This window comes from Molossus molossus, unplaced genomic scaffold, assembly GCF_014108415.1.
Source record: "Molossus molossus isolate mMolMol1 unplaced genomic scaffold, mMolMol1.p scaffold_m16_p_10, whole genome shotgun sequence".
Lineage (NCBI taxonomy): Eukaryota > Metazoa > Chordata > Mammalia > Chiroptera > Molossidae > Molossus > Molossus molossus.
This window is the reverse complement of record NW_023425345.1, coordinates 63,684,308-63,703,449: the sequence shown is the minus strand read 5'-3', so window position 1 is coordinate 63,703,449 and position 19,142 is coordinate 63,684,308.

The window sequence follows — 19,142 nt, the reverse complement described above, 5'->3', positions numbered from 1 at the left end:
TCCATGGGGTGGCGCTCAGTCCACTGAGCCACACAGGCCAGGCTACATTCAAGTCTTGAGCTGCATACTGTTAAGGTTGTTCCAGGATTAGTTAAACTACACTGTGGTGTCACTGAGTCATCCTTTGTGTGTGCTGAACAAGGGGTCCATACTTGGCATGGACCTTGGTGGTACCAGATCTGCAGTAACCACGGAGCTCAGGCTCCCAGCCCCATAGCAGGAGGCTCTGCTCTTGACCGCTGACCTCCTCCAGGCTCCTATGTTGTTTGACTGATGCAAGACGCTCCCTGTAAGTCCTAGGCAGGGACCCTCTCCACCTTTTTACCCATGGATGGGGCTGACATAGAAGCCGAGAACTCTGCAGGGGACTACAGGGCTGCTACTGACAGATGTTTCTTGTGAATCTGAAATCTGTCCAAGGACCTGTGTTCACAATGACACTTCGGATTGGCGTCCTCACGACAGACAGTGTCTCACACAGGCATCAGCACTATAGGTACATGAATATATGAAGATTCAGACTTATCCTGAAGATGAATGAGGGAGAGATGGCCTCACACTATTATTATTAATAACATTAATAACAAAAAGTAAAGGGAGCTTGTTGGGTGCCCAGAAGGTAATAAGCACCTTACATCAATCAATCCCCATGTCCACCAATTCAATCCTCACAACAGTCACATGGGGAAAGTGCTGTTGTCATCTTCATTACTGAGAGAAGAGCAAAACAGAGGCTAATCACGTGCCCAGACTCACATAGCTAGAAAGCAGCAGGACTTGGACCCAGGCTGCTGGCTGCAGTCTCTGCTCTCAACCCCCACTCAGCTTTACCCCTCGGCATTACAGATGCACATTGATAACGAAAATACCTGCCAAATAGGATCCTAAATGCTTTATAGATTCTCTCATTAAATCCCCATGAAAACTCTACAGGGTAATCCCAACTTAACCCTGAGAGAAATATCAGACAAACCTAGACTGGGAACATTCTGCAGGATACCTGGCCATTCTCCTCAAGGCTCTCAAGGTCATGGGAAATAAGGAAATACTGAGAACGGTCATAGATTAGAGGAGACGGAGAGAAGACAACACGGCGCAGTGTGGTTTCCTGGACTGGAGCCTGGAACGCCAAGAAGCCATCAGTGTAGGACTGAGGAAATCACAGTGAGCCTGCAGTGTAGTTAATACTAATGCACCAACGTCAGTTTGTTGGTTTTGACAAAAGTACCAGGATAACATGAGATGTAGAAAACTGGGTGAGGGTCTAAGGGAAAACTGTACCATCTTTGCAATTTTTCTGTTAATCTAAAATTATGACAAAATTAAAAGTTTATTAAGAAACGTAATGAGGGAGGTTCTATGATGCTCATTTACAGAGAACAGTAGCTTAGAGAGATCACCTTGCCCACGGATCACGGCTATAAGGAAGACTGATCCCAGAAGACCGCTAGAACAATTCAAATAGGATTACGTGGGATGTACTTACTCTTAGAACTTTCTTGTGGTGTCCTGTGGGCACCGTACGTGATGATCCCGGAGCGGACCAGGCCCCAGCCTTGTTCCAATTCTCTTTTCCTAAGGCAAGAGCAGTATTTTACATTTATTGAATGCTTAAATGCTTTATTGTCTTTAAGCCTCAAAACAATCCTATGAAGCCTTAGTATATTTTGAAGACAAAAAATAATAAAAGGCTTACAGGAGTTCAGTAACTTGCCCAAGGTCACACAGTAACCAATTGGAACTTGAACTTGAACCCAAGTCTGTCTAAAACCAGAGTGTTGGCATAACCGCTCCTAACTGCTCACTCTGTCCTGCCTCCATGCTGCTTTTTTCCTTTCGGCCTTAACTATAGCTATAATTAATCGTTGTAGGTTAGAAATGTCTGCTACACGGCATGGAAACTTGCTTCAGCAGCGGAGGTGAGAGGAGCCAATTCAATTGGCCACCAGGCAGACGGCAAAGTGGAGGCAGAAAAACATCCTAGGAGCTCACTAAGCCTTATACCAAACTATGTCATGTTTTTCTTTCTATCCAAGAAAGATGATTTTTTTTATTGTTTTGATTAACATCAAATACTAAAAGCCTCTAATGTGTAAAAAATGCCCACAATGGTGCCAGACATTGCACTAAATGGTTTTTCCTCTGATGATCTAATTTAATCCTGAGTCAAGCAGTACGTACTACTATCTGCATTTCACAGGTGAAATGTAAGGCAATGCTTTCGAAACTGTGTTCTTTAGGGAAGTGGGCAGGAGCCGAGGAACGAGAGGCCAGGCTCCAGCATCAGATTCCTAATTTATTTTTAATCCTGACTCGAGGACATTTTTCCATGTTTTTGCTCAGATAGAGTGGGAGGGAGAGAGAGAGAGAGAAACATCAACGTGAAAAGGACACGTCAGTGGCTGCCACCCACACGACCAACCAGGGCCGAGGACGAACTGCAACTGAGGTACATGCCCTTAGCGGGAACCGAACCCGGGTCTCTCTGGACCGCAGGCCGACGCTCTAACAGCTGAGCCAAACTGGCCAGGGCTCAGATTCCTAATTTAAACAGAGCACTTACACTCTTACCTGTTATGCTTATTAGACATAATGGAAACTTTCCTTCAAAGAAAGAGTTGCAAGGTGTGATGGTTAGTTTTACGGATCAACTTGGCCGCTCTCAGTTATTTAATCAAACACGAATCTAGGTGTGGCTGTGAAGGTCTTTTGTGGATGTGGCTAACATCTACAGTCAGTTGACCTTAAGTAAAGGAGATTACCTTCAGTAATGTGAGTAGGCTTCCTGCAATCAGTTGAAAGGCCGTAAGAGCAAACACGGAGGTTTCTGGAGAAGAAACTCTGCCTGGAGACTGCAGCATTAACTCCTGCCAGAGATTCCAGCCTCTGTCCTACGAACTTTGGACTTGCCAACCCCCACATAACATGAGCCAGTTCCTTAAAACAAACACCTCTCTGTCAACACGCACACACACACATATCTATATGGTTGGTTCTGTCTCTGGAACACCCCGACTAACACTCGTGGCTGAGACAAAAGTTCTATAGCCTTGCTGCTCCAAGTGTGGTCTGCAGGCCAGCACCGTCGCCAGGAGCTGGGAGCTTCTAAAAATGCACAATCTCGGGCCACACAGCAGATCTACTCAATCTGAAACTGCGTTTTAACAAGTTCCCCAGATGATCCTTAAGCACCTTAACATTAAAGGAGGGTTTAATACAACAGAGAGAAAGTAACCCACGTGCATTTAACCTGAATAAAATCCTCAAACATTTCAGCCTTGAGGGCAATGCAGCGGAACTTCTGGAACACAGTGAAAATGCCAGCTAACCTCCTCTGAACCATGTCGCCCACTGGCTGCCTTGGGTCAAGGTCATCAGCCAGGTGAACTTGCCATTAAGCCTCCAGGCCACCAACATGGTCGCAGCCCAGAAATAGGCCTATTCATTTCTATCAAAGATACTTTTCCCTCTCTTAGTGCATTTATATTCCATTTCTTATCCTTCCTCAAGAAAGTCAAGCATTTCTTTCTTTTAACTAGAAGGAAAATAAATCCAAGGCTGAGGAAAGTGTTAATTGACATTCAGTTTCTTTCCAAAGAAGCTGCGAAATAACTAATTAAAAGACAGACTAGCCCTGGCCGGTTTGGCTCGGTGGTTAGAGCGTCGGTCTGCGGTCCGGAGAGACCCGGATTCAGTTCCCGCTAAGGGCACGTGCCTTGGTTGCAGTTTGTCCCCGACCCTGGTCGGTCGTGCGGGTGGCAGCCACTCAATGTGTTCCTTTCACATCAATGTTTCTCTCTCTCTCTCTCTGTTCCTCTCTCTCCCTCCCACTCTACCTGAACAAAAAAGTGGGGAAATGTCCTTGGGTGAGGATTAAAAAAAAAAAAAAAAGACAGACTAAGCCCTGGTTGGTTCGACTCAGCGGTTAGAGCATTGGCCCGTGGACCAATGAGTCGCAGGTTTGATTCCAGTCCAGGGCACGTACCTCAGTTGCAGTTTGTCCCCGTCCCTGGCTGGGGTCGTGCGGGAGGCAGCTACTCGATGTGTCTTTTACGTCAATGTTTCTCTCTCTCTCTCTCTCTCTCTCTCCCTCCCTCCCACTCTATCTGAACAAAAATGGGAAAAAATCCTCGGGTGAAGATAAAAAAAATTTTAAAAAGGACAGACTAAGACATCTTGAAGGCTCAACCTCAGATGAAATCCATAAGATTTCATACCATTTAGCAAGTACTTTTCTGCCTGCCTCTTATCAAGCTTTGCCCTCCATTACCATGTGCTGCTGGAGAAAGGGGTGAGGTGTCTTGAACGGTCTCTGCTCAGCGTGTCCATCGGCCCAGGGGGGCAGCACACCTGATGAGCACGCTCTGTCACTCTCTGCCACTGGGTTTTACACTGTCAGCGGGCGAACAGGTCACCACCTGCACTGCATAATATAACTCAGAATTATTTAAATCATTCCCCACTTCTGCTAGAGCCATTTTCATAATTCATTTTGTATTCTAAATAGACTTGGGGGGTGCTGTTTCACATCCCAGGAGTCAAAACAAATGACTTAATCTGGTAGGGGTCAGTAAACACCTTCATCCTCAGGCATCACAATTCTTCACAGAAATTAGAACATTCACGAAATTCCCTCTGGTGGGCAAAGGCCATTCTGCCTGGTTCTTTGTGTCACCCCACTAGTGGTTCTGTGGCTGCCAGGAGAACAGGACAAAATCAAGCCTGACCTAAGTTGAATGCCGCGTTCCCAGGGGTGCACCTTCTCCCCTCAGTAATTTGGTGGCCAGATGGCAGCTGATGACTCCATTTTAGGGTGTCCTAAACATGAACAGTCCTCAGCTGGAGAGAGTATATAGCAGAATTGTACCCGATGCGTTCTGAAGTTGCAGCCACACCTAAAATAAATATTTTGGTTCAATAGACCTGGGTTGGGCACAGAAGTGGTGGGAAACTCTCCCTAGGTGGTTCTGATAAAGTCCATCTTGGATGAGTCCCAGTTTAAAATGAAGTTTACACCTTGGCTACTACAGTTTTATAGCCAATTCCAGTGGGGGAAGGTTCCTCGCATCAGCAGGGTGTCCTGCAATTCAACTCAATTTTGATATTATCTACCTGGAGATCCCACAGGTTAGGGGCTCAGTCTTACAAGACTGCCCCCCTTGTCCCCACCTCAGACGCCAGTCAAAAGTCCACGTAGTTACCTGTACTTTAGCTGCCTGGCTATAAATCAGATCCCCACGACCCTCTTCTCAGGTTTCATTAATTTGCTGGAGTGGCTCACAACTCAGAGAAATGTCTCACTGACCATATTACCGGTCAGTTATAAAAGGACATAACTGAGGAACGGCCAGATGGAAGACACGCACAGGGCACGGTACGGGGAGGGACACAGCGCTTGCATGTCCTCTCGGGGCATCCTCCAGCACTCCACACGTTCACCAGCCTGGAAACTCTCTGCAACCTCTCCTCTGGGGCTTTTATGGAGGTTTCATTGACTCTTCAGCCAATATAGATTCAACCTCCAGGCCCTCTCCCCTCCCAGAGAGTGTCAGTGGGACAAACTTTGAATCACGTGGTTGGTTCATCTGGGACGAGCCCCCATCCTTAGGTGTTTTCCCAAAGTCACATTATTAACCTAAGCCCAGTTTGCAGAAAAGAGAGTTGTTATAAATAACACCCAAGTCACCTTCATCACTCTGAAGTGATTTCAGGAACTGAATACAAGGACCAAATATTATAACGAAAGATGGCCTCATTGCTCTTATTGCTCAGGAAATTCCAAGGATTTGGGAGCTTTGAGCCAGGAACCATGAATGAAAACCAAATATATATATATGAGAAATATAGTTTTGTCATCTGAATGACCAAACATATATTTCTTTTTTTTTAATTTTTACATATTTTCTATAAATCACAATATCAAAGCTACATCTTGGAATCATTTGGGGTGCTACTGAGGAGGTGTTAAAAATATTAATGGCCAAGGTTATGCCTCAGATCAACAAAATCTGGTGTTCTGAGAGTTAGCCCAGGCATGCGTATTTTTATCATTATTATTATTTTTATCCTCACCCTAGGACATTTTTCCATTTTTTGTTCAGACAGAGTGGGAGGGAGGGAGGGAGGGGGGCGAGAGAGAGAGAGAGAGAGAGAGAGACATTGACATGAAAGAGACACATCGAGTGGCTGCCTCCCGCACGACCAGGTCCGAGGACAAACTGCAACTGAGGTACGTGCCCTTAGTGGGAACAAAACCTGGGTCTCTCTGGACCACAGGCCGACGCTCTAACCACTGAGCAAAACCGGCCAGGGTCAGGCATGCATATTTTTAAAGCTTGTGCAGCCAAGGTTGAAAACATCATGCCCTGGCTGGTGTGGCTCAGCTGGTTGAGTGCTGTCCTGTGCCCTGAAAGGTCACCGGTTAGATTCCTGGTCAGGGCACATGCCCTGGTTTCTGGCTCAATCCCCAGTAGGGGGCATGCAGGAGGCAGACGATCGATGTTATACTCTCACACGGATGTCTCTCTCTCTCTCTCTCTCTCCCCCTCCCTCTCCCTTCCTCCCTTCCTCCCTTCCTAAAAATCAATAAAACATCTTTAGAAAGAACACATCATGTCAGGAATTCTTTTTACCAGGGCTTCTCTAACTTTAACATGCGAACACCTCATCTGGAGACCTGATACAGTGCAGGTTCTGACTCTGTGGGTGTGCGGTAGAGCCTGACACTGTGCGATGCCAGTAAGCTTCCGGGCGATGTTGATGCTCCACGGACCACACTTTGAATGAAAAGGCATTTCTCATAGTGGGCATCATAGCCTCAGTGTTCAAAAATTTGAGTTAACTAAGATTGTGAGATGCTCAGTTTATTTTGAACTTCAAGTAAATAACCAATAATTTTTTAGCATATGATGTCCCAGATACCGCATTTGTGTACTAAAACACTTTCCATTTTGTGGGTCATTCGTTTCACAAAAAACTTACAGATTTTGCATGAAAGACGTGTTTTATGGAAAAAGAAAATGCTGGAATGAACAAAGTTAAGAGGGTTTCTTTTTGCAGGATCTTGCAAGCGTTTAATATACTATTATGTTTTGGGACTACCCAAAACGAGTATTTCCCAAATGTATTTGATCATCTATCTTATGCCTTTCAAGATATCTCCTAAGATTAGTAGGATCTAAAATTCTCTGAGTAATGCTGCCTAAATAAATCTGCTTCCTTGTTTTTCCTACTACTATGAAAAGAATATGCTCATTATGGAAAATTGTTAGGTACAGAAAAATTTAATAAGAAAATGTTACTCATAATCTTGTGATTAGAAGTACCCACTGCTAACACTTTAGCCTATTCTAAACTATGAAAGCTGATGGCTCAGGAAATGAAAATGCTTTTACAAGGAAAACAGGACTTTTGAAAATAAGAAGGGAGTCTTGATGGGCTGGAAGAGAAAGGGTTGAGTGAGAAAAGAATGAATTGTGTAAATGTTAACAGAGATAAGTAGGAGGGATCAGAAGATAATTTTCCAATTTAGTGTGTCTTACTGTACCAGGAGACCATATAATTAGATTTCTAGATATTTATTCTACTTGCTAAATCTCTGATAAACACACTGCCCAATTGCACAGAAATGGGTCCATAACTTCAGCTTCTACTCTGTCATTTCTGGCATTTACCACTTCATTTTATCTTAAAGGCAAACGATATTGCTAGTTGGGGCAATTAAGTGTTTCACTATAATCACTGAAATAGAATTCTCCACCAGTCACAGTCATAATATGCTTACATCTATTAAAGGATTTCTTTTTTTTTTTTTTTAAGGTTGTTATTCAAATTTTTATTGATTAATTTTAGAGAGAGAGAGAGAGAACCATCAATTTGTTGTTCAACTCATTTATGCATTCACTCGTCCATTCTTGTACGTGCCCTGACCAGGGATGGAACCTGCAATCTTGGCATATGGAGACGATGCTCTAACCAATTTAGCTAACTGGCCAGGGCTGAAAATGGAGCCGGAGAATATAAAATGAAGACACTCAGAAGGTCAGAACTTAAGAGCTCAAAGGCTGATTTCCTGTAAATGCCCAATTTACAGAAGACTGAGACTTATCTCCTGACCAATAAACATTTGCCAAGACTCCCTTCCCATCCTCAAGCCAATGAACTTCCTGCTTGGACTCTGCCTGGACTTGCCCCTCTTTGCACTTCTTGCCCTTAAAAACTGCCTGCCCCATATACCCTCAGTGGACTCCCTTATAGCTTGTTACAGCATGCATTTTCCAAGTTGCAATTCCTCTGCTATTCCCAAATTTTTGGTAATTTGAGCTTGTCTTTTACCTCTTTATTTAGGTTGACATATCTTTTCATTGTCAATGTAAAAAATATCTAATATCTTTACAACCCTTAATAAATCACACTATTACTAAGCACTTTCTCGTAGGTTATATCCCTAGAGTCTAACTGCCACCCTGGAAGGGGAAAGATGTTGGGTATTACTGCCTTTTTAATTTTTAGATTTTTATCAGTTTTAAAGAGAGGAAAGCAGAGAGGAAAACATTGATTTGTTATTCCATTCATTTATACATTCATTGGTTGATTCTTGTATGTACCCTGACCAGGGATCGAACCTGCAACCTTGGTGCATCAGGACGATGCTCTAACCAGCTGATCTACTTGACCAGGCCTTATTAATTTTCAATAAATACAGAAAGTCAGGCTCACAGAGATTAAGTGACTTACTCAAGCTAGTAAGTGGCAGAGTTTGAACCAGAACTAACATCTTTGACTCCATCTTCTGTGCTATTGCCATGTTCGATTATTAAAGACTTTAATAGCTTTGCGTTTTTGTGGAAGACAGAAGGAAATGCTTTTGGGGGTTAGTTAAGTATAGGCATTCTTTAAGCATGGAATTTATTTTTAAAAGAATCCATATTTATTCTGCTACATTCTGGACCCCACTGCATGAGTGTTTCAAAATAAACAATGTGTTCTAATGCTGTGAGCACCAGCTTGAACTCCATGTCGAAACTTCCCTTGAGATGTTTTGTGGGAGCTTTTCTGGGTTCTACAGGAGACACAGTCAGGTATTCTGACTCTCCATTCTGTGCCATTAGCCACTTATGCTATGGCAACTCTCCAAGAATTCTTTTGAGGCAAATCCTAGACAGCGATTTTTTTCCTGACAGTTTTTCCATCTTGAAAAATAGTTTTAAGAAATTATCTTCAATGAACCATGAGTAATATTCACTCTGTTATTTAGTTAATAAATATTGGTGAATGGAGGTGGAAGGAGGAATTGGGGGGGGGGGATAAATGGTGATGAAAAAGAGAGAGAGAGAATAAATAAATAAAATAAAATAAATATTTCCCAAGCACCTACTCATGCCAAGGAGTTGAGTCCCATTAGAAAGTAAGACAGAGAGAATGCCTCAAGGACATTCCACAGAAAACAAATAAACAAGATAGTTTCAGAGAGTACATGCTGTGAACAAAAAAAATGGACGAGGGCATTATAATGAAACAGAGTGACATGGAACAGAGCAAGTGACTGAGAACCAGGGGGCCGCACACGATGGGGTGGTCAGGGGAAGTGCTCCGGGGAGTTGGCGTCTGAGCTGAAGATCTCAAATTTCCATGGATGCCCGGTTTGTTTTCAATTAACACTGAATCCAAATGTTTCCACTTCATTCCGTTTCATCGCTTTGGTTCACTATGTCCAAATATTTGAAGTTTTCTCCTTTTGGCAAGGTTTCTTTGTGAACAGTTCTATATTAATTTGATGCTTGAAAGGCAGCTTGGGAAGATGTATTTTTATATCAAATAGTTCTCTACTCCCCTTTTCTCAGTGTGTCGGTGTCAGCTGCACCAACACACTGGCCTTGCAAGGTGCTCGCTGTTGGTGCTGAGACTTCAGTTTGGGTGTGTGTGGTTTCCTCGCCTGTGGAGAAGGAGAGCAGGCATTCAGAGAAGGGTGTATTATTTTCCCTCTGTCCCCATGCAGGCTTGCACAGTGGGAAAGAACCTGTCTCCACTCTACCCCAAATCGTGTCCCTATACATCTCTTTACTGTCTTGAGCAGCCTAGAACTCCAGAGCCCAGAACCCACAGTAGGAATGCCTAGCAAATGTGTGATTTTTGTGTTTCTTTTTCCCTCCTGAAGGTGAGAAATATGTATATTGTGATCATCTGTGGAGTCTTTTCAAAATACATCCCTTCCGTTACTGCTAAGTGTGTGAATGGGGAGGGAGGAGAGGCCAGAGAAAGCTTTCAGGGGAACCTCATGATTCCCACAATACTGTGCCCTTCTTAACATAATGCATGGAGGGCGGGAGCTAAGTCCCACTTGTAACTAATGAGTTAACAGTGATGAGTTAATTATCTTTTATTCAAAAGATAACTATTGAGTCAGAATACTGTACTCAGCAGTAGGGACTAGAAAGAAAATAATACATGAGTTGTACCGTCAAGGACTCACAATTTAGTTGGCAAAGCAGATTTGAAAGCAGATAAGTTATAATGAAGTGAGGTCATAATTATATAAAGAGTTAGGTTCCATTCATTATCATATGCCGTAAGATCTAAATGATTGTCCACCACTATGAGACTATTTTTTTTTTTTCAATCCTCTCCTGAGGACATTTTTCCATTTTTTGTTCAGATAGAGTGGGAGGAAGAGAGAGGAAGAGAGAGAGAGAGAGAAACATCGACGTGAAAGGGACACATCGAGTGGCTGCCACCCACACGACCAACCAGGGCCGGTGACAAACTGCAACCGAGGTACGTGCCCTTAGCGGGAATCGAACCCGGGTCTCTCGGGACCGCAGGCTGACACTCTAACCGCTGAGCCAAACCGGCCAGGGCGAGACTATTTAATAAATGTTGCATTTAAAAAAAATAAAGTTATAAAAAGAATAAAGTTATAATGAATGAACAACCCCAGGAATCCTCCACAAATACTTTTTTTTAAGGAGATAGGAGTATACTTGTCAAGGCTCAGCTTACAGAATGAAGAATCTTCTTCATGCTAGGCAGTGTAAAATAAGGGTAAGAAATCTTCCAGACAGAAATTATCCATTGTTTTTCACCACACCAAACTACCATCCTTTACCAAGTTTCATTCACGGCCATTGAAATACAACATATGGCCCTGGTCGGTTTGGTTCAGCAATTAGAGTGTCGGCCCAAAAAAGTTGTGGGTTCAATTCCAGTCAAGGGCATGTACCTGGGTTTCAGTTTGATCCCCATTCCTTGTTGGGGTCAAGCAGGAAGCAATCAATTGATGTGTCTCTCTCACGTTGATGTTTCTCTCTCTCTCTTTCTCTCTCTCTCCCTCCTTCCTACTCTATCTGAAAATCAATGGGAAAATATTCTCAGGTGAGGATTAAAAAGAAATAAATTTAAAAAAAAAAAAAAAAGAAATACTACATATGAACACAAAATCTCAAATACATTTTATGGGAAAGCTGGCCCCATAAATTTAACATTGACAAGGATCTTAGAAATTATGCTTTTACCAACTCACTCCTTTTGCTGATAACATATCTGAGGCCCAGAGAGTTTAAGCGACTTGCTCAAAACCACACAGCTAGTTAATGGCAGAGGTAGAAAGCCTGGGGTCTCTTGATTTCTCTAGTGTTATATTGCAGATGGCATCTCTGAGTTATCTGGAGATGTTTTTATAGAAGGAAATAAATGTAAAAAAATCTTTGCCCTGGCCGGCGTGGCTCAGTTGGTTGGAGCATCGTCCCACATATGAAAAGCTTTTGGGTTTGATTTCCAGTTGTGGTACATATCTAGGTTGAGGGTTTGATCCCCAGTTGGGGCGAGTACAGAAGGCAACTTGATGTTTCTCTCCCATCAATGTTTCTCTTTCTCTCTCTCTCTCTCTCTCTCTCTCTCTCTCTCTCTCTCTCCCACTCTCTCTCCTTTCCTCTCTCTCTGGAATCAATGAAAAACATATACTTGGGTGAGGATTAAGAAAAAAAATCCTCTCAGTCCACTCATATAGTAAGAGCCAAGCCAGAACAATGGACTGTTTAAAAAAGAGAAAATTGACAGGCTAAGAGAGTTGTAATAGGAAGTATTTGGCACCATGCCCTGTTCTCTCCCCCTCTTCTCTCTCTCTCTCACACACACACACACACACACACACACACTCACACTCCTGTCTATATGAGCAGGACCAGTTCTCACTAATCCCCCTTCCCTAACTGGTATTGGCTTAACAGTCCACACGGCCAGGTCTTGCTCACCAATGGCAAATAATCCCCAGTTCATCCTCTATTCCAACTAAACATTAAGTCGCTCTTTTACGCGAGGTGACATAATCATAAATAATTCTCTGTGAAATACTTCACAGGCTGGCCTCTGCTTTCCCTTCCTCATCTCCCGAAAGGAGGCGGCATAAACAGAGCTTCCAGAGATGGCTCCTCCAGCTGTTTGTTAGGCCGCTGCTTCTCTGGTTTCAGTCCTGAGGGTGTTTTCTACTCCGTTTAAACTTGTGTTGCCTAAGAAATAAATCCTCTTAATTTAAAAACAAACAAACTATGTGTGGTGGCAAAATTCTAGGCACCATATAGATCTCACCAAATTAGTCGTGTTCACTTAGATCTTCCAAAAAATGGCTTCACTCTTGACCATTCTGCTTATATTGTAGAACCATCTGGTAACAGCCACTAACATGAAAGGACTTGTGTCCCATTTTTTTTTTTTTTTTCCCAAGGGCCCATGTTGAGAACAGAAAGAATTATCTGCATTTGCCCAGCAGAGGGGGTCTTTCTTATGAAAGTCTCTTTAAAAATTTCAGACAAAGGGGGGTGGGAAGAGATAAACCAAAGAACGTCTATGCATATATGCATAACCAATGGACACAGACAATGGTGTGGGGGATGGGAGGGAGGAGGAGGGGCCAATGGGGGGGAAAGGGGGGAGACATCTGTAATACTTTCAACAATAAAGATAAAAAACCATTTCAGACAAAGGAAATCCCTTCTACTTAAGGGATTTGTGATTCTGGAGATGTGCCTAATTCCATAAACCGTAGGTCTATTATTGAAAAAAAAAAAAGCCAAGCCCTGGCTGGTTTGTCTCAGCAGTTAGAGCGTCAGCCTGAAGACCAAAGAGTCACGGGTTTGATTCCAGTCAAGGGCGCGTACCTTGGTTGCAGTTTGGTCCCTGGCCCTGGTCAGGGTCGTGCGGGAGGCAGCCATTCAATGTGTGTGTCTCTCTCTATCTCTCCCTCCCACTCTGTCTGAAAAAAAAAAGGAAAATATCCTCTGGTGAGGATTTAAAAAAAAGCCAACCTGTCACATGCAACTCAGAGCATGAGGAAATGCTGACCTGAGGGAGGCATGTCGCAAGCTGTTTGGAGCGCAGTGACCTGTGCCGCACACCGTGACTGCAGGGTTGCCTGTGGGCAGACTCATACAGCTATGAAACACTGGTTCTGGGCTCACACCGATCTGGATCCCAATCCAGTCCACTAATTCTAATCTCTGTGGGCAAGTTATTTTTTCCCTAAAGATAAAGCGAAGTTTAGCCTGGCTGGTGTGGCTGAATTGGTTGAGCATCATCCCATACACAGAAAGGTGGTTGTTTCGATTCCCCATCAGGGCACATACTCAGATTGCCGGTTCGATCCCCAGTTGGGGTGCTTACAGGAGGCAACTTCTCGGTGATTTTCTCTCTCCCTCTCCCTTCCTCTCTTTCTCTAAGAAAAAATAAATCAATTGAAAACAAACAAATAAACAAAAAACGGGGTTTGCCTGGCCAGTGTGGCTCAGTTGGTTGAGCATCATTCCATGCACCGAGATGTCACCCATTCAATTCCCAGTCAGGGCACATGCCTGGGTTTCAGGCTGGATCCCCAGTAGGGGGTGTGCAGAAGGCATCCAATAGATGTTTCTTACTCATTGATGTTTCTATCCCTCTCTCCTTCTCCCTTCCCCTCTCTGAATTCAATAAATACATATTTTATATATATTTAAACGGGGTTTAAAATTATATTTTACTCTTCACAGGGTCACAGTTAGGATTAACTGAGATGATCCAAGCAAGATATCTAGCCTTGGCCCTGGCAAATAGCAAGTATGCAACAAATGTGAGTTGATAAGTAAGAGAACTGACCTGGCCACAGAAGTACTGGCGAAGCAGGCAGGGAACTACTACCCTTGGAGATAAAAAAAAAAAAAAAAAAAAACCTGTGTTACAGGTAACTAAGCCAGAATTCAAGGCCCAGATACGTAAAATGGCAGGGCATGCCCCACTCACCCTATATGGCCAAACAGATTCCTGGCTAATTTTAAGAGTTGCTTAATCCATTACAGACTTAAAAGATAATTGAGCATTCTTTGTTTCTCTTGGCAAAATCATGACTTGCAGAATCCTATTTGGCAAGAGAAATGTTCCCAAATTACTTTTTTAAAAAGTATTTTAATACCCAAAGTGGATTTCATGAACAACCTCTAAGGTTCTTTCCAGGTCAAAGCATCCCATGACAGCATGGTGTCCGTGGCAGACGGAACATGCCTGGGCTTCAGTGCCAGACAGACAGAAGCCTGGGCTCCACTTCTTTTTTTTTTATCCTCACCTGAGGACATTTTTGCATTCGTCTTCAGATAGAGCGGGAGGGAGAGAGGGAGGAAGAGAGAGAGAGAGAAACATCAATGTGAGAGAAACACATTGACTGGTTGCCACCCACATGGCCCCAGGGCCGGGAACAAACTGCAACCGAGGTACATGCCCTTAGGGGGAACCAAACCCGGGATTCCTGGTCCATGGGCCGACACTCTAACCGCTGAGCCAAACCAGCCAGGGCTGGGCTCCACTTCTCACTGCACGTGACTTGGTCAAGGTCCACCTCCCTCTGGGGCACCATTGTCCCACCGGCATACGTGGGGATGGTAATAGCTACCTCGCAGTATGGCTGTGAGAACTACATGAGAATTTTACATGTGAAAGTGCCTACCAGGTCCTGAGCACATGGTAGGTCGTGAACAAATGGGAGTACTTCTACCCTTCCTCTCCAAAGTCACTCAGGAGAATAACCCCAGTCTCTGTGAACCTCCCAGGAGAGCCATTCCTTGGGGAATAATAGCTGTGGATAAGGCTTTGTCCTTTGAGCATATTCTCTGTGCGACCTACTACTTAAACAGCCCTTAGGAGGAAGGAGGGTGAGAGAAGAAGTCAATGGCAGAAACCTATGTGCTGGAACCTTAGCACTGCTCAGCTGGCTGCTTTGAGAATGTTACCCTACCCTATATCCATCCAGCCACCTACCCATTCAACAAACACTGAACTCCGGTTCCGTGTTAACATTGCATCTGGGGCTAGGGAGACAGCAGAGGAGAATCGCAACCTCTGCCCTGTAAGTTCACAGTCCACTGGCAGACACAGAGAAGACACTGGCACAGGCCGGCGTGATCAGTGCCCAGAGAAGGGAAGGACAAATTGCTGTGCGCATGGCAAGAATGAGATGTGTGCTTCCTGGGGAGACTATGAACTGGACACTTTCATAACTATACAGTGAGGGATATGGAAAAATGGACTTTTAAACTATTTTTAAAACAAATAATATAATAATTATTGGTAAATCTATTACACCACTTAAGAAATAGCCCTGGCTGGTTTGGCTCAGCGGTTAGAGTGTCAGCTCACAGACCTAAGAGTCCTGGGTTCAATTCCCGCCGGGGGCCTGTACCTTGGTTGCAGTTTGTCCCCGGCCCCGGTTGGAGTCGTGTGGGTGGCAACCAGTCGATGTGTCTCTCTCACATGGATGTTTCTCTCTCTCTCTTCCCCCCTCTCTCCCGCTCACTCTATCTGAAGATAAATGTAAAAAATATCCTCGGGTGAAGATAAAAGAAAAAGAAATAAAACACCACAGTGGGTGGAGATGGGTCACGGTGGCCAAAATGCACAAACTTCCAGGTATAAGATGAATAAGGCCCTGGCCAGTCTGGCTCAGCGGTTGAGCATTGGCCTGTGGACCAGAGAGTCCCAGGTTTGGTTCCTGCTAGGGGCACATACCACACACACACACACACACACAAAGAAAAGATGAATAAGTCCAGGGGATGTCATGGGCAGCGTGATGACTATAGTTAACAGCACTGTATTGTGTATTTAAAAACTGCTGAGAGCTCTGGCCAGTTTGGCTCAGCGGTTAGAGCGTCGGCCTGCAGTCCAGAGAGACCGGGGATCAGTTCCCACTAAGGGCACGTACCTTGATTGTCCCCGGCCCTGGTTGGGTCATGCATGCAGGAGACAGTCACTCAATGTGTCCCTTTCACATTGATGTTTCTTTCTCTCTCCCTCCCACTCTACCTGAACAAAAAATTGAAAAATGTCCTCGGATGAGGATAAAAAATAAAACTTAAGAAAACTAAAAAAAAAAAACCTACTACAAATAGAGTTGAAACTTTCCAGTATCTCTTCCTCCCCCATTTAGATTTTTACACTTTTATTACACAAGTATATATGCCAGGTGACATATAGGCTTTTTTTTTTAGTGAAACAAATACTCCATTAATAAAAACTGAGCCCAGCTGGTGTGGCTCATGGTCGAGCGTCGACCCATGCACCAAGAGGTCGCCTGTTTGATTCCCCGTCAGGGCACATGCCCAGGTTGTGGGCCTGATCCCCAGAGGGGGGCATGCAGGAGGCGGCCAATCAATGTTCTCTGTCATCGATGTTTCTATCTCTCTCTCTCCTTTTGTCTCTCTATAATCAATAAAGAAAATAAAATTCTTTTTAAATAAAAACTGAACTGAGGGACATTTACTTAACTAATTCACTTCCACTAGCTAAAATTCAAAGCAAATTAAAGTTCTGAGAAAAATTTTAAATATTTTTATTTTTCACATTTATAATTATTTCTCAAGTTTGCCTTTGGGTTTCTGAACCCCACACATTCTTGGGGAAAATGTTGATTTTAAAAAAAAGTTATTTTAAACAATAGAATATATCACTCATTCACTGTAAATATGACCATGCTGTGTATTAGTCAGTTTCAGAATTTCTGCTCCCTTGACTACTACTGCAAAAATGCTCGACAGAAATAGGTCTGTGGTGAAGAGGAGGGCTATTTAATTTTTTCTTTAAATGTTCCGCTTGAGTCTTGTTAGCTGCAGCAGACATGGGACCAGTTACATCTTCTTGGTTATGTAAGAGTTGGGTTTCCGGTGACGTTTTGCACGCTCTTAGGTAGTAACCCAGGGAAGCTCTGGTTATGAAAGCACATAAGGGGTCACCACCTGGACGTGAGGTTTAGGGACACTTTCCCACATTGCTGGGTGGAAATGTAACAGATTAGTAGAAATGACCAGAGCAACAGTTCGGAGGGGGAGGAGTAAGGCACTGTTTCAGGTGTAAGGATAGCCGACTCAGAAGTGAGAAGGGGTGTGGCATGCCTGAGACAGCAAAGGGCACTTAGTGTTGCTGGGTCATAGAATCTGAGCTGGGAAGTGATCAGATATAAACTAGAGGAGCCTGGTAATACAGGAGAACTCTACCAGAATTTCCTATGCTACAAAATACATTTATGGAAATTAAATAGAGCATACAAAAGTGGGTACAAGTAATAAATTAACGTAGAATTGGAATGCATTTAAACTCTCACCATAATTTTCCCTGAATGTTCCTCTACAATGCCAAAGCCGCACCACTCATCATTTACCCAGTAATGGAGCAAAATTATTCAACTGAAGAATAAATTGAGTGCATTACGTTACATCTGCTAATGACTCATGCAGGATGGCACTCCCAGGTCCCGTTTTATTGTGATAGGAAAATGCACATGTCCTTCACGTGACACTTAAACGTGGCCTGGAGAGCCATGCTGTGAGCTGAGGTTGCAGCTAGACAGGGACACTCTCCCAGATTGACTTGAGGGCAATTATTTTCTGGGCCTGGACAGAGTTTGCCAGCAAGGGTTTGGAATCTTCCACTTAGAACACTGGCCCACAGCACGCCTGGGGTTGGGGTGCAGGGAGCTGGAGAGAAGCAAGTAGGGGCACTGGGAGGAGATCAGAGCAGGCACCTTCCTGGGATAGATCATCAAAAGCCAAATAAGTCCAGCCTTAGACCTGCCACCCAAGGTCTGAACACAAACTGGATCCCCAAGCACAGGGCATTTGGACATGCAGCAAGTATAGCTAGGCACCAGCTGAAACACCACGATGAGGATGAGCCAGGTAATTCAACTATCCAAATATGAAGCAAAGAAAAAATTAATTAGAAATATCCTTTATAGAGAAACGGGGGTGGGGGGTGGATGATGGTGGAGCAGAACCACATGGGTTATCAAGAGACCCAGGAGAAAGGGCCTGGGCACGGTACAGCCTCCGACAGCATTGCAACAGCATCACAAAGTGATGTCCTGGTCCACCTCCTGTACCCTTGTAACAGCAGGAACCCACCTGGTCTGTACACAGGGGAGATGGTAAATTGTCCCCCAAGCACTTGGGAAGAAATTTCCCCTCTGAGATGTACACACACTACATTAACTGCTCAGAGATATGCGGACAGCTCAGAGAAACAAAATGATTCTGAGATCAGCAAGATGACCTGAGAGAGGGTGTTAAGAGATCTAAACACATGTTAGCACAATGCAAAAAGTAGATGCAGTTTCTTGTGTATGTTATATCAACTACACTTTTGTATATTACAAAGACACTCAAACCAACATTTCATATATTGAATATGCACTTTCTTAACTCAGCTGACCGATGAACACTTGGAGCTACCACAAGGTGGCACTACCTGCCATCCAATAGTTTTGTTCATCGGTGCCAACCAACCTTGTCGCTCTGAGGATTACTGAAATCATTTGTACATTTGATGCCTTTTCCTTATTACCTTATAAAAATGAGCCAAAATAGCAAGTTTCCAAAAAGAAGAGAATAAACTGGCAAGAAGGCTCAAGTATCTAGACCCTTTCGTAGTTACATTTCCTCTGTAAATAATAAATTGTTGTTATTTATAACCTTCCATCTCCTGTGAAGGTTCAGCAGTATAAGTCAACATCCCTACTGCAACCACCTGACAAGATCACATACGGTCACCTGCACAGTCAGACCCTGGAGCATGGGAAACCTATCAGGTAACTTACTCTGTGAGTCTGTTGGCAGATTTCTGGCATTTTCCATTTG